The following is a 9,582-nucleotide window of genomic DNA, read 5'->3' as shown; positions in this document are numbered from 1 at the left end:
TCAGAGTAGCTTCTGGCTCTATTCATTACTCTTTCCCCATCCCCAGCTTTAGCAAAAATAAAGACATTTTTGACATACAAATGCCTGACTGAATGGTGGGATTTTAGGGATCCACCACTCTCCAGGGAGTCATATGGGTTAATAATCAATAATCCTGGAGATTATTTGGTATCCTACAGCAAATTTTGATTTTCTCCTAATGCCTAGCTGAGGTAGGTAGAGGGTTGAATTGAGAAGAGGAAGAAACAGAGCTGGCTTTGATGCGTGGCGCTCTTCAGAAGCAATCAGGCATAAACTGGAAACCAAGAGGGATTTTGGAACAGCTCTGGAAAGGATAGCTTGAAAGCAGAAGAAGGTACCTGGGAGACACTGATGCCCAAGACTCAGCTGATAGTGGAGCCCAAGCAATGTGTTAAATTTTATTGTGGTAAATATAAATAGCATAAAATTTACTGTTTTAACCATTTGTAAGCGAATATTTTGGTGGCATCAAGTGCATTCAAAATGCTTTGCAACCATCACCACTATCCATCCCCAGAACTCTTTCATCGTGCCAAATAGAGACCCTGTACCCATTAAACAATAGCTTCCCATTCCCACGTTCCCCCAGTCCCTGGTAACCTTTATTCTACTTTCTGTCTCTATGAATTTACCTATTCTAGGCACCTCATGTAAGTGGAATCATACAATATTTGTCTTTTTGTGTCTGGCTTACTTCACGTAGCATACGTTTTCATATCCATGTTGTAGCAAGAATCAGAATTTCATTTGTTTTTATGGCTGAATAATATTCCATTATGTGTATATACCACCTTTTGTTTATTTATGGCTGAATAATATTCCATTATGTGTATATACCACCTTTTGTTTATTCATTTATCCATAAATGGAGTTTTAGGTTATTTCCACCTTTTGAAATTTGTGAATAATGCAGTTATGAACATGGATGTACAAGTATCTCTTCGAGTCCCTGCTTTCAGTTATTCTGGATATATACCAATCTATAAGTGGAATCACTGGCTCACATGGTAATTGTTTAAATTTTTGAGGAATTGGCATAATGTTTTCCACATCAGCTGCACCACTTTACATTCCCACAAGCCATTCATAAGGGTTCCAATTTCGCCACATCCTTGCAACACTTTTTTTTTGTTTGTTTATAAATTAATTTTATTTATTTATTTTTGGCTGCGTTGGGTCTTCACTGTTGCACGCGGGCTTTCTCTAGTTGCGGTGAGCAGGAGCTACTCTTCGTTGCGGCGCATGGGCTGCTCATTGCAGTGGCTTCTCTTGTTGCAAAGCACGGGCTCTAGGGGCATGGGCTTCAGTAGTTGTGGCACGTGGGCTCAGTAGTTGTGACTCGGGGGCTCTAGAACTCAGGCTCAGTAGTTGTGGCGCAAGGGCTTAGTTGCTCCGCGGCATGTGGGATCTTCCCGGTCCAGGGCGTAAATCCATGTCCCCTGCACTGGCAGGTGGATTCTTAACCACTGTGCCACCAGGGAAGTCCCCCAACACTTGTTATTTTCCATTTTCTAACAGCCATCCTAACGAGTGTACAATGTGTTTTTTTAATGCCACTCCTATGATTTTAATGTGTAACGGTGGGGTGAGGGGAAAGCATGCATCATCTGAGGCTCAATTTTTCATTTGGGTAAAATGGAATAAATAAACCCCATCTCAAAGGGTGGATGTGATGATTAAATGAGTACCCCATTGAAGGTAATCAACAAATCAACAAATGTTGGTCTCTCTCTCTCATTCCCTTAGATTTCCACTAAACTTCCTCCTTCAATGTCCAGAAAAACTCTGTGAAGTTTTAAACTATGTAGATTTGACATAGGGCTGATTTTAACTTCTGCTTTGCTTTACCTATAAATCATGGAACAGATGTCAAATGTGTTACGTCTAAATAGCACTACACCTGCGGCCAGCTTTCCTCTGAAATTAAGTACTCATCAGCTCTATTACACAAACAAGGAGCAGCTGTAATGCTCAAGGGCCATGTGGGATTATACTTTAAAATGACAGCTCTGCCAACACTTTGTTGAATAACTAAAACAAATTGTCTAGTTAAATTAATAAAATACTTTGGCACCATAAAATCCTGAAATACATGTTTGACACCTTAGAAATGTTTTCAGAGATAAGTAACAAAGGTGTTTATTTTTAATTAGTGTGTTTTCTTCCATCTCTCAGTCACAAACCATGGCTTAGTTCATCGGTTGAACACTCATCGCACGTCCTTTGTAAAGTGCTGCAGATCTGCAATAATGTTATTTTGGGGCTCCTGACAGAACCTATAGAAGGCCCCAGGAACCACAAACCAATCAGTCAACAATGCAATGCCTAAAGCATTTGCATCAAAACACTGAACAATTGCCTTGCAACAAAGCTGGAATCAAACTACCTTAAAGAAAAGGTGTCCTGGCCAGATTTTCTACAATACACAACCATGGATCGATGAAATATTGGAAAACCCAAAGTGATTATGACTCACTGCTGTGCATTTATCCTGTGGTGTCATAATGTGGCAAATCAACACAAAACAACTACATAAAGGGATTTTCAGAGTGGACTCAAAAATCTGTTAAAGCAAACAAAATTTCTTGCACTTTTCTATTTGCTCAGATCAAATCAGAACTATTCACAGATTTCACATGCTCCTCTGTGTAATCCAAAACTTTTGAAAGGTCAGCCTTAGGTAAAATTCTAAAGTGAACAGCTTCTGATTGGCAGGCTTCACCCCCCCAGCCTTCCTCCCTGGCATCTTACTTCCTTTCCCTTCTGGGTGTCACAGATGTGTGAATCCATTACTTGGCCTAATTTATATTGCCCAGTTGGGAAAGGTCTCTCTAAAGAACTAACAATTAGGCTGAGATCTACAGCCGAGCTTCTCACACTTTAATGTGCACATGAGTCACCTGGGGACTTAGTTAAAGTGTGGATTCTGATTCATCAGGTCTAGGGTGGGGTCTGAGTCCTAACAAGCTCTCAGGGAAGCCCGTGCTGCTGGTCTTGGACATCAGTTAGCGTAGTAAGGATACAAGTGAACGCTAGCCAAAGGGAGAGTGAGTACATCCCAGCCCAGGCAGCCTGGACCAGGCCAGCTCACGGATCTGAGAAAAGAGCAAAGTGACTAAGACAGATGAGTACTGGCATGAAGGGTGAGGCCAAAAAAGGTAGACGAGAGCTAGGTCAATGTGTTAGGGGCCGACTAGGTACAAGGCACTGGGCTAGGCTCTGGGTAAACAGAAATAAATAAGGCAAACTTAGTCCCTGCATCCTTAGAGCTTGCAGTCTAGCAGAATTACCTTGTAGGTGGGAAACCATTAAAATTTATAAACAGAGGAGAAATGTGATCCAATTGAAATCTTTAAAGGATCTCTCTGGATGCTCTGTAGAGAATGAATTAGAGGGACACAAAGTTGGAAAGAGGAGTTTTGTTTACACACCAGGTGAGAGATATTGATGGGGATGGAAGGAGATTGCTTTTAGGACATGTTTTTGAAGTAGAATAACAGGACTTGATTGCAAGTGGTTCTAACAGAGGTGTGGCAAAAAGAAGGAAGCATCAAGGATTACTCCTCATTTCTGGGAGAAGAAAGTAGGCAAATGGAGGTGACTTCTACAAAGAACAAGAAGGTTGGATAAGAAATAAGCTAACAGGAAGGAATAGATTTAGGAAGAGGCATAAATTTGGGGATAGAACTCAAAAGTTCTGAGTTCTGATTTTAGGTATGCCTGTGAAAATCCAAGTGGAAACTTCAAAAAAACAGTTGGACATGATGTTTTGGCACTTAGCAGGAGAGGTCTGTAGTACAGATTTACATTTGAGAGTCATAAGCATTTAAATGATATTTAAAGTACAGGAATTATTAAAATCTTATTTAAAGTCTGTATCAAGTGAGAAGAGGACCCAGAGCCAAGCCCTGAGGAACGCTAGCATTTAGAGTTTGGAGGTAAGGAAGGAGGATCTGAGCCAAAGAAAGGGGAGGAAAATCACCCAAGTATAGAATCAAAGGAGCACCCAAAAAAGAGAGATTCAGAGGAAGAGGTTTACTCTACTGAATATTCCTGAGAACCCACTGGACTTAAAACTAGGAAGACTACTGTTAGAAGAGGACTATATTTTAAAGTTTGATTTTGATTTTATAGTTGTCTCTATGTTCAAAAGAAAATTATTCTTTATACTGAGAAGTGAAAGCACCGTCAGTTCTAAATCTATTAGTGAGGGGAGTAAGGAGAGGGGAAAAACAGGGGGTGCAGTGTGCATAAAATGAATGGATTCTGTAATTGGTAAATAAAACTGTTATTCCTACAAAAAAAAAAAAAAGGAAGGCTGTTGGTAACTGTTACGGTCTCAGTTGTGTTCACCCAAAACGTATATGTTGAAGTCCTAACCCCAATACCTCAGACTGTGACTGGATTTGGAGATAGGGCCTTTTAAAAGGTAATTACGGTTAAATGAGGTCACGCAGGTAGACCCTAATCAATATGACTGGTGTCCTTATAAGAAGAGGAGATTAGGACAAAAATAGAGGGTTGGCCACATGAGGACACAGAGAGAAGGTGCCAAGGACAGACGCCGCAGAAGAAACCAAATCTGCCAACACTTTGATCTTGGATTTCCAGCCTCCAGAGCTGTGAGAAAATAAACTTCTGTTGTTTACACCACCCAGTCTATGGTATTTTGTTATGGCTGCCCTAGCAAACTACTTCAGTGGCCTTAGCAAAAGTAGTTTAACGGACTTAATGAAAGTGAAAACCAGCTGGCCTAGATAAAGAGTGAAAGGAAAGTGAGGAAGAGGAGATAGTAAATGCGGAATATTCCTGAGGAAAATTTGGCCATGAAGGGAGAGAAGAGAGAGCTTGGTAGCTAGAAAGGCATACAGAGTCAAGGGAAGGGATCTCTCTAAAATGGAAGATAATATCTTCCATATGAATGAAAGATTTATAAATTTTTTGTCTTTATTTTTATTCTGTGTGTAATATTGATCCCATTTTTTTTTCATTTATTTGATATTGGAGTATAGCCGATTAACAGTGTTGTGATAGTTTCAGGTGCACGGCAAAGTGACTCGGCCATACATATACACGTATCCATTCTCTCCCAGACTCCCCTCCCATCCAGGCTGCCACACAACATTGAGCAGAGTTCCCTGTGCTATACAGTAGGTCCTTGTTGGTTATCCTTTTAAATATACCAGTGTGTACGTGTCAGTCCCAAACTCCCTAACTATCCCTTCCCTCCACCCTTCCCCCCCAGTAACCATAAGTTCATTCTCTATGAAAGATTTATATTTAAATGCTGACAAAAAACATCAAGGAGGAGAAAGACTGAAGATGCAGATGAGAAATGGAAAAGTGATAAACAACAGAATCCCTGAAAGCCAAGGAAAGAAGAGACCCAGGGATCCTGTAGAAATTCTGTAGAGGGTTCTTTTACCAGAAGAGGGACTTCCTCTATGGTCACAGGATTGCAGAAGCTTATAAATTACAGATAATATCGTACCTAATTGTAGAGCTTTATGATTTTCAATAAACCTGGCTACCCATGATCTAATACAGTCACCCTGTGAATTAAGTGGGGCAGACAAGTTATCTACATTTTACACATGAAGAAAGAAGCAGCAGCAAGATGAAGTGGTTTGCTTGAGGTCACACAGCGGGTTAGTCCCACTGTCAGCTTTAGGTCACAGGGCTCCTGACACTATTTCACACTGGAAATGTAGACTGAATTAGATACAATGTCAGTTACTACACTTTTAAATCTTGAAAATCAGAAGATTCTTAGTAAGATTTTTATTCATTAACAAAGCACAAATCAGGGAGTCAGCACCTCAAAACGTTTTGTTACACAAATCACCAGACACAAGGAGAGGTTCCCTTTTCTGCTTATTTGCAAGAATGAAATAGCTCTGGGTCAAATAGTTAGAGAAAACTCAAACAGAGGAAGGTTATTCTGAAGGGATGAAATTAAACCTAGCATAATAGGTGAATGAAGTTCTAATTAAGTGAAAGATGGTGAAGTTCAAAATGAAAGGATTTTACGTTCAGGAATTTGAGATTTGGCAGGGGGAGTGGGGAAAACCTAAAGACACAAAATCAGAAGCCTTCTGGGGGAGGGAGAGAATATGAGAAACATCAATTAGAAAAGCTTTTCAAATTCAAACAGACTATTAAAACTAGCAAATCCCTAGGACTAAACTCCAATTGGGAAAAACTCTGAAGGAAATATCTCCCACTCCCATGAGATATCAAACATGATTTAGGTAAAAAGCTTTTAGCTTTATGGCTGGGGAGGTAGCAGTAAAGAAAATGAACTTCCTGCCAGTGATTCTTTTTCAAGCCCTGCCAATTCCTGTATCTGGAGAAACAATAAAGAATGTCCATCCTCATGTTATAAGAGCCGCCGCAGATCTCCAGCTTACCTGCATTCAAGCATCAGAACATCTTAAGTCTGTTTCTAGCCCAGGCTGGAATTGAGAGGAACAGGACCCTTGGCTGTTGTTCACCCTCAGCTACACTATCTGTATGTCAGCGTAACAGGGCCATCAGCAGTCGGTGCTAGAGAGATGCAGATTGCTGGAGAAAACAGCTGATGAAAAGCAGAACCTTGTCTCTTTGGCAGCAGTACCAATACCATGAAGCACGTCTCTTTTGGAGCTTTCCAAACCACTTCAAAAGCAAGTTTTCTGGCGTGGATCAAGAAAGCCAGGCCAGTTGCCCCTGAGGGCAGAGCCACCAGCCAAGATACTGATGAGGGAAGGCAGCTCAGGACCCATGCTCAGTCCTTCTCAGAGCTCTGTTAGCGCCAGCAGACCTGAGCAGCGCCTGAAGAAAGCAGAGTGGAGTTCTGTGATCTTTGGCCAACCCAAAGGTGCCCAGTTCCCTAGATGACCAGTGCCACCCTCCCCCAGACCCTGCCTGCTTCCTGACGGGTTTGCTAAAGATATCCAAGCTCAATTCTGCCTTCTTCAAATTGAACCAAGGCCTGTTTTAGGTTGAACAAAGCTCTGGGACCTAAGTATGAGATCTGAGTTGGCTTTTTATCTCTCTCTCAGTCCTTTTTTTTTTTAGTTTTTTAGAAATTTTCCTTAATTTAACCTAAAAGAGAGACTTATGACATTTGAACTAATACGGGAAAGCCAACAGGACAGAGAATTTGGAGACAGTCTTTCAGAGCCCCACAAAGTATTGGGTTGGCCAAAAAGTTCATTTGGGTTTTCGGTAAGCTGTTGCAGAAACTTTTGGCCAACCCAATACATGAAGTTTATCAACAGAACCCTCCCCTGTGCCTCTCCCCAGGTTCCAAATCTGCACTTTTAGCCACAAAGTTTAAAGTGGCAGCTCCTCCCTGTGAAACCTACAGTTGAGGATTAATTCCTGAAGACTAATGACTTTGAGGAATCAAAGAAAGAACTCACTAGTAAAGAGACAGCATAAATGTGGTGGTTCAGAGTTAGACTTGCTGCAAATCTCAGCACCATCTCTTCCTAGCTGTGTGATTCTTAGTCTCTCTGACCCTCAGTTTTATCATCTCTAAAATGGGACTAATAACATGTATATCAGAGTATTGTTGTCAGGGTTGAATGTGAAGATATTCAAAATTATTTAATATGTCCAATGTTTAACATAGTGCTGAGCATACAACAGGTACTCAATAAATATTAATAGCCTTCCCAGTTCACATCTCCAAATAGTGGAATTTCTGATTGAGACAAGAGATAGTTCCCAGCAGTCCTATGGGAGGCAGTCAAATTTATTGCTAACAAATCAGGAAGTTTGCCTCAGACCAAAACATCACTTTTATGCAAGCCTAGAACTTGGTGAATAAGGGGGAAAACAATCAATGTCCCTAAGAAGACACTAAAGGATTTACCCCATAACATAATTCTCTCACTATACTTGTTTGCTGAATCTCCAGTTAGATTTCAGTTCCACACGGGAATACAATTTGCCATAATGGAAGTGATGAGGATGGTATTTGGCCAAGGAACAAATCTCCACATGATGTCCCTAAGATAGATACATATGTACAGAAAACAAAGCACAGGAAAATAACACTTTATTGCTACCTGGAGATTTTCCCCAAACACAGAGAGAGGTCTACTGAGCTGACCTTAAAGCTGGAAGGACTCTGTTACTAACTTGGTCTGGTGCCAAAGCAAGCCAGAGACCCCTCCCGCCTACTTCTCCCGAAGCCCAGGCCCAAGTCTTAGATCTGGACACTCCCTTATGAGGAAGGGACAGAACACCTGTCGGAGAGGAGGAAGAGGAAAGCAGCCAGAGAGAGTGTAGTCCCAAGGAAGCCAGGGGAGCTTGCCTAGGTTTTGTTTTAGTTTTTCTTGTTTGTTTTTGGTTGTGCGTTCAGCGGAAGAGAGTGGATATCCTCTACTGCCAAAGGATTAGAATGCAGACTTATTTTATGCAGCATTTGGGGGAACAAAGGGGGCTCCCAAAAAAGAAATGATTAGACTTTCTCCCAAAAGGAGTAGTCGCAAGCTACGTTAGCTCCCCAGCTTGCTCATAAATCTTAACCTAGAGTTAGGAAAGTTCTACCTCTAGCTGTGGCTCATAAAAGATCCTTAAATTTGACCAACCATAGAAGTCCATCTCCATGGAGATGAAGTAAAAGGGAAGGTATGATAGAAGCTATGGGCTTTCTGTCCTCCACAGGCCAACAGAAATGTCTCTACTTCTTACAGAGCTGGTGCACAGAGAGCGTTCAAATGATGCTTACCCACTGACAATACCACAGAACTGTTCCTTATCTCACCGCAAAGATTAAAGATTTCAAAGAATTTTTTGTCTGTATTATGGTACCCTATTCACAGATCAATAAAGCTCCTACCCAGAAAGAAGTGAGATTTCAAAAGAAAGAATGTTAGCATTCCCAGGTCTTAAAAAGCATTGTAGGAGAATGGTAAATAGGTCCTGGAATCAAATAGACTTCGATTCACACTCCAGCTATACCACTTATTATTTGTGTGACCTTGGGCAAGTCTCTCAAATTTAGTTCCTCAGCACAATTAGAACAGTAAGAGTAGCCAATAATAGGGTTTTGTGTGGATTTTTTCATAAATTCTACTGTATGGTTTCAAAGCACATGCTTTTACCTACAATATTATAAAGCTTCCTATGATAAAGCTATTAGAAGTCTCATGTATGCAATTCTTTAAAAATTCTGTAAATATAATGGATTAAGAATGAATAAATCTTTAGATGAAATAGTAAAGTATGGTTTGTTTTTAAGAAATCCAGACAGACAGTTTGGACAAAAATCAAGACAGTTTGGACAAAAATCAAATTCCTACGTCTCTTTTAGGGACTAGATTTTATTAGATAAGGTGCTATGGACTACACATTTGTATCCTCCCAAAATTCATATGTGAAAGCCCTAACCTACAATGGGATGATATTAGGAGATTGGGTTTTGGGAAGGTAATTTAGTTTAGGTGAGGTCATGAGGGTGGGGAACTCATAATGCGATGAATGTTCTTATAAGAAGAGAAAGAGAGCTCTCTCTGCCATACAAGGATATGAGAAGCTAGCCATTGGCAGATCAGGAAGCAGGTCCTG

This window comes from Balaenoptera acutorostrata, chromosome 21 (genome assembly GCF_949987535.1).
Source record: "Balaenoptera acutorostrata chromosome 21, mBalAcu1.1, whole genome shotgun sequence".
NCBI lineage: Eukaryota > Metazoa > Chordata > Mammalia > Artiodactyla > Balaenopteridae > Balaenoptera > Balaenoptera acutorostrata.
The sequence above is the reverse complement of the archived record's forward strand: the minus strand, read 5'-3'. Positions refer to the sequence as shown.